General features: G+C 45.7%; 1 pseudogene; it reads left to right on the forward strand.

Moving 5' to 3' along the window:
• The first annotated feature begins 1257 nt into the window (after positions 1 to 1257).
• On the forward strand, positions 1258 to 2253 carry LOC137165535 (aminopeptidase B pseudogene; annotated as a pseudogene).
• The last annotated feature ends 5164 nt before the right edge of the window (positions 2254 to 7417 follow it).

Here is a 7417-nt window from a genome sequence, read left to right on the forward strand (position 1 = left end):
CTGGGCACACCCAGTTACACTCAGGAGACAATAAACCCCCAAACAAAATTAGCAGACTGATGAAATAAAATAATCTTTTGTCACCAGGCTGTGCTAGGCAAGATCAGCTTCCGGAACACTTTGTAAGTTCCACTGGAGGACGCAACTTACAATGTGGAACCACCCCTGTAGAGTCCCTTGGCCAAGAAGATTTGTATCTCCAAAGCTTGTTTAATTCGCACTATGTTTCTGTATGCAAGTACAAGGGCCACAACCTTCCAAACTGGGTGCCTGAAGTAGGGCACCTAAAGAAGAGCTGACCTGCTTTTCAGAGGTCTTGAGCACCTACAACACTCACTGATTTCCATGGGAGCAGACGGATGCTCATCGCCTCTGAAAATCAGAACAAACACACCCACTTTAGATCCCTACATGAGGCTTTTGTGTTAGAACTTATAGATAACAGCCAAAATATTCAACTATGTATTTGCTCTGCACAGAGGAGGGGAAAGGTACCTAGAGGATTACAGTCCTGCCCTATATAGCTGACAGCGATCCAGGGGTAGTAGTTTGGGAAGCCTTTGTCTGCCCTGGGCAGCTAGGAAACAGGCCCTGCTGGTGCCCAAAGTGATCCCTTCTTGCTGGGAAAACACAGCAGCTGCAGTCCCAGTTACCCCGGCGCTAACAACTTAAAACCAACCACCACCACACTCTTAAAGCGGTGCAGCCTGCGGTCACGTGCAGGATTTCGTATTGATTCATTTTCTGAAGGCTCTTGCCATTGTGGCCCATGACTTTTGCAGAACAATGTGATTCATGGGAGACACTAAGCCCTCTCCCCGCAGCCCTGCTGTGTGTGACTCACACAGGCTTCCCAGCTGCCCTGGAACTCCAGACCCCCAGCATCTGGGGACAAAGAGGGAACAAGGGTAGGGGTGGGGGTGGGGTGTCTAGCATTTTAGTCCTTTCACCTCGCTCAATGTTTCTTCGCATGGTTCTCTCTCATTGGCACCATGCTCAGGAACAAAGTCCTTTAACTCCTCTGAGGGCAGAGTTCATGTGAAAAGATTCCCACAGAAAGCAGCGTGGCTGAGATTCCCGCCCCTGCCCCCCCCCCCTCCATTTACTGGTTTCATGGAAAGGCATGGGGCTGTGCTCATCCTGACCCCTCCCCACACCCAGCACAGCCTTGGGCTGCAGTTTAACATGGCATTTTTAATGTCCTTGTAATGGCTTAGCTGCCACGGCAAAGCAGTTCTTCGCCCAGCAAAACGGGTGCGGGCTGAGCCCTGTCTGACTGAGGCAGCTAAGGAGGAGTACGATGGGGTGATTGAAGAGTTCCTGGCAGTCGGGGAGGAGCTCTTCAGACCATATGTTTGGGGCAGATACGACATTCTCTTCATGCCGCCTTCTTTCCCCTTCGGCGGGATGGAGAACCCCTGCATCACCTTCGTGACCCCCTGCCTGCTGGCTGGGGACCGCTCCCTGGTGGATGTCATCATCCACGAGATCTCCCACGGCTGGTTTGGCAACCTGGTCACCAACACCAACTGGGGGGAGTTTTGGCTGAACGAGGGCTTCACCATGTACGCACAGAGGCGGATCTCCACAGTTGTCTACGGTGCTGCTTATACCTGCCTTGAAGCAGCTACGGGACAGGCCCTGCTGCACCAGCCACATGGACAACATAGGAGAAGATCACCTTCTAAACAAGCTCCGAGTGAAAACTGAGCCAGGCGTTGATCCTGAAGACACGTACAATGAAACCCCCTATGAGAAGGGCTACTGCTTCGTGTCCTACCTGGCGCACCTCGTGGGAGAGCAGAGCGAGTCTGATGCTTTCTTGAAGGCTATGTGAACCAATTCAAGTTCCAGAGCACCGTGGCTGACGATGCCCTGGAGTGCTTTCTAGAGTACTTCCCGCAGCTGAAGAAGAAAGGTATGGACACCATTCCAGGCTTTGAGTTTGATCGGTGGCTGAACACGCCCGGCTGGCCCCCTTACCTGCCTGACCTTTCCCTGGGCGAGACGCTCATGAAGCCAGCGGAGGAGCTGGCAGAGCTCTGGGCAGCCAGCAGTTTGAACATGGAGGCGATCAAAGCTGTGAATATCTCTGCCTGGAAAACCTACCAGCTGCCTCAATTCTGCTGCATCTGCCCCAGAGACCCACTCCCCATTGGAGCGGTGCTTCCAGGCCCGCTTGAGCCTCTGTCCCCCAGCTGGTGTGACCCCTTGTGGCCTTCTCGCTCACTGGCACAGATTTGGTTTTATTAAATGCTCTAATTTGTATTCTCAAAAAAAACAACAAAAAACAAAAAACACTGGCAGATAACCCAAGATACCTGCCAGGGATTAAGACTGACATTTACCTAAAGGCCACTGCTTGCTACATTATATCCTGGACCTGGGCCCCATAGACACTACTAGACAGAGGGCCCTCATACAGTTTTAAGGTCCAAAATCTGTGAAGCAACAGGGCTGGAAACAGGCTTTCTATGCTGGAAATCCTAGTTTTTTGTGGGCATAAGGCAGTCATGTCTATCCCTGGCAGATCCCAAGATATAGGGGCTTAATAATCTTGTTCCTGCTCCACCACCTCAAGTCTGACATAATTTTAGCAGGCATTATGTAAAGGAAAGCTACAGCTAAAAACCAAGGCTTCATACCAGCGTGAAGCATGAAACCCCAACTTTAAAAGCTCAAACAGTAGCTCCCCTCCTGTAGCCAGTGGACCACTACCAGGCCCACGAAGCAATTCCTGCTGGACTGCAGATTGCGGGCAGGTAACACGGTGCGTGTCTCCTCCTGGTTTTAGGCACAGCTAAAAACATTACTTTCCCAAGGATGCAATTTCCGTAGCTGCCGGGGGGCATAAAGCAACTCAAAAAGGGAAGGGGTCTGCCACCTCAAACAGGAAAGGATGGTCTTCACTAGGCAGCCTTTCTATGGGTCCATGCCATGATAAAGTTTGAGGCTTCCTTGCCCGAAGCATTAATCTTGCAAACCGCTAGAGTTCTAGACTGTCAGTTGCGAAAATCGTGTCAGGTCATGAAGTGGGGGGAGGGAGAGGGAAGTGAGATAGTAATCGGAGAGACCAGAATCTCATGACCTGCCAAAGTTAGCAGCATTGGGACAGATGAGCAGAAAGAAAACCACTGCTTTAAAGCCTATCTGTGGTCAGTGGAACCCTGGAGGTCCGCAGACTATGTTCAAGGGGTCCGCAAAATGTTGTTGTTACTATAGAACAGTGGTTTTCAACCTAGGGTCTGCAGCTATGTCCAAGGTTTCCAAAGGGGTCCACAACTTCATTTGAAATTTTTTAGGGATCCGCAAGTGAAAAAAAAGTTGAAAACCAATGGCAGCATCTGCACCATTCAACAACATGAGAATCCCATCCTGAGAAGGGTTGTAAGGAATTCTTCAATCCCCCCGCAAAATAGCCAAACAAAAAAACCCATCTAGTCTTCATCCAATTCTGTCTGTAAGAAAGATTTGAAGAAACTGACTACATAAGTCCCAATTCTATAACTGATAGCAGGCAGGTGAACTAGCAGCCTGTCCTGCTACTGTCAATGGTGGAACTGGGACTCAGTCCTTGTACAGATTGCCCCCTCCCTGGATCAATAGCATCGATAGCATACGATTTGGGATTTATTTTAGTTCAGCAAAGAACGAAAATCCCACTCCATGCTGAAAATGCATTCAAACACACAAAGCAAACCAGTGATAATCAATGTGATATTTTGTAGTGATTGTTCCGACGACTACAGCTGAAGTTTGTTTTAATATTCATATCGCTTCTATCCAGGTAGGTACTTCTATGGCCCATACCACTGTAGGCTGAGCATCTCTGTCTGGTTACATATTTTCTGGTCTGAAGGATGTAGGGTGACCAGATAGCAAGTGTGAAAAAATCGGGACGGGGTGGGGAGTAATAGGCACCTATATAAGTCACAGCCCCAAATATCGGGACCATCCCTATAAAATGGGAACATCGGTCACCCTAGTATGCTTCTGAGGGATGTAAGTCATTGCACTATTAAACGTATGTCAAAAGCATCTAGCACACGTGATGGATACTGCTCCCTCCCCAGTTTCACATATAAAATAAACAAAATCCAAAGAAGGGGGAAATATGCCCGCATCTAGAAGGCAACATAACTACAAGCCTAGGGGTATATGAAGGTTAATAGAAGTCAGCATTCCATTAAGATGTGTGGGGACTGTCTCCCCGTTCTTCTATGGTGCTGCACTGTTTCTGTATGTGTGGCTACCGAGTAAACAAGACAAACAGCTCACCGATTTCCAGTACAAGGATTATCTCCCTAAATATTACAGCTGGAGAACCTAGGCCATACAGAACAAAGCAAGACCAGCAAAGTGAACCTTGCATTGCCCCAAAGTTTAGATTATCTCTAACCAAAAGAATTTGAAATGTTCCATTGCCATACATTTATATACTACAATAACTCAGCTGCAGTCCTCCCAAGACAGGTAGGACAGGCATGGGCAAGCGCTGAAGACTTTCCCAAATCAGAAATACAATTTTAAAAGTTATGTAGAGAATGGAGGAAGTGAACAGGAGAGTGAGAGCTTTGGGGGAAAAGAGAATAAGATCTGTAGGCTTGGAAGGAATAGCTTATCAGTATATGTTGATTTCCCCATACACACACAAACCAATGAAAAATATTTCCATCAATAATAATCAAAATTTACAGATAGTCAAAGAAAGAAAAATGCTGTTGGGGACTTTGATTTAAGTATATTTACTTGGTATATTTTGTTGTCATGTAGTGTTGACAGTTTGAGTTTTAATTATTATAAAGCTCCAAGTTTCTGAATTAATGCCTACTGCCATTAAATAATTGTCTGAAACTCCCCCCCCCTTAATGTCCTGCAATTATGAAAATTTAAAAATCTATACAAAAATAGAAAAAATGCCTAAAATCAAGCATCAATATTAACCGTTGAAATCATCAAAAGTAACAGTCACATTCTGCCAAGCCTGAAGTTAAGCAAATGCTGTTTTCACACTCGCCTTAATAGGTTCCGGATAAGCTCCGCTGAGTGAAAATAGGAGCTATTTGTTCATGACATTTAATGGAAATAAAAACATTTGAGATTGCATTCCAGCCTATTTTGTTCCTGGAAAAGTGTCAGGGTTTGTTGTTGGGTTTTTTTTGCAAAATTATCACAAAATGGTAGCTTTCACATCAAAACATGCATAATTCTAAAAGGTTAAATGTTTCAATGCAAAAAAAAAAAAAAAAAAAAAAAGATCTTTAGTTAAAACACATTTCTAGATGTTGATGCTTTGTTTTCACTCAAAAATAGTCCAATTTGCAATTTTAAAAAAAGGGAAAAAGCATGGATTTCTCAAAGTCACAGACAATGCAAAAGACTTCACATTTTGAGGTTTTAAAATTTCATTACAAATACCTTACATGCAGCCCAAGGCAGTGATTCTGCAAGTCAGTGGGTGATTCTGCAAACCTATGTGGAGCAACTTGTAATATCAGGGCTCTATGGAGGACATAGCAGACACCTGCAAGGAGAGGAAGTGGGAGGGAACACTTGGCTGTGGTCTGTAGGTAGGTGGTACTATAACAGAATCATAGAGCTATAGGGTTAGAAGCAGCCACAGGAATCATCTACTTTAACCCCTTGCCAAGATGCAGGATTTGTTGTGTCTAAGCCAGGGGTGGGCAAAGACTTTGGCCTGAGGGCCCCATCTGGGTATAGAAATTGTATGGCGGGTCATTAATGCTCCGGGAGCAGTTCCAGTCAGGGTGTGGCTGGGCCCACGTGGTGGGAGAAGGGCAGGGGGGAAGCAGCGAGGCTGGGAGGGAGGCATGGCCACCTCCGCACCGCACAGCTTGTTCCACAACCTTTCCACGGACCACCTGAATGGAGCTTGCAGACCACTGGTTGAGCTGGAGGGCCTGATGAAAAGCTCAGATGGGCCATATGTGGTCCACGGGCCATAGTTTGCCCACCCCTGGTCTAAACCATCCATGACAGACGCCTATCCAAATACAAATAAATAAAATAATAATAGAGGGAAAGGGAAATGTATCAGATAGACCGGAAACCACTTGCAGGGAAATTCCATTTACTATATACTAAAGTACAATAACGTCCCAAGTTGCTGCCATAGACGGTAGGGCTACTTAGAGACTTCTTCTCTAAAGCAGGGCTCTACTCTCTACATTGATGCTTTTAAAGACTGCCACTCATTAAGAAATGTTTGCAGTCAGGTTACTTCTTATGTCCCCTTCAAAGAGAAAAGAAAAGGCGGCTGGAGGTACAGGATAATGCCAGCATCTCCACGCTTTGAGGGCTGTTATAACCACCATTCAGCAGACCAAATTAAATTCTTTTGGGGCATAACGGGGCCCTCGTCCTTCCATCATTTAATTTCCTTCTTCTCCACCCTTTGCAACGTTCACTTAGAAGCCAGGAGCTAGTTTCCTATTGAATTCATCTTAGTTATTTTATCTGGAAAACAATAATTTCCTCTCCTTCTATTCCCCAGGCAGCTGAAATGAACAGGGATGTTGTTGTTTATTTCCTTGTTTATGCACCATCCTCAGTCAAGTCAACCCAGTTCCAAGAATAGTTATTGTAGCAATCGCTACTCTGACTATCAGTCCGGCAAAGAGGCTGCTTTGTTGTTGAATGGCTGTTGTTTTAAAGTTCTTAGCAATGAAGTGATGTTGCAAGTTGTTTTTGTAAGTAGATATTTAGTGTGAACAACATCCCTCATGATTCGAAGCTATTGTTATTAAACATGCAGTAACATCCAGGGGTCCCAAAGCAGTAGGCACAAATACACAGCAAGAGACAGTCCTTGCCCATAAGGAGATCACAAATGTATCCGTGTAGGAGGACCTTTGCATCTGTAGGGAGCTTCCTGGTGTCACTGGGTTCTGAACAGGAACACGGGCCTGCCTATATGGATCAAACTGTAGGATTGGGTCCGTAGTGTAAGAAATGCAGAGTTTGCAGTTCACAATCTCTGGCACAGTCTCCTATATTTACTAGAAGGATTATTAAGCAGGAAGGGCTAATTAGTTAATCACAGTCTGAGGACTGGTATCTAGGTGTGTGAGGAAGCAGGTATGGCCAACTTGGCGCAGAGTTGCTGGGGGGTAGCGAGTTAAAACGGGTTTTAGTTTTGTTTTTTGTTTTTTTTTCCTTTTTTTAATTCTGTTCAAAACCAACATGTTCCTTTATTGCTGGCTAAATGCTATTTGATACTGTAATTCAAAGGTGTCAGGAGTGCCTCCCAACCGAGATTAGAAGGTGCTTTGTGAAGGCTCCAACCGGAGCAACACAAAGCCCTGCAGTTGTAGGTGTGGAATTCCTGGCAGCAATCTGCAGATTTCCTTTAATCCTTTGTTATTTTTAATCAACGTAGTTGATACTTCTCCAGAGC

Source organism: Emydura macquarii, unplaced genomic scaffold, assembly GCF_026122565.2.
Source record: "Emydura macquarii macquarii isolate MOO-44397 ecotype Brisbane River unplaced genomic scaffold, CSIRO-AGI_Emac_v2 contig_2768, whole genome shotgun sequence".
Lineage (NCBI taxonomy): Eukaryota > Metazoa > Chordata > Testudines > Chelidae > Emydura > Emydura macquarii.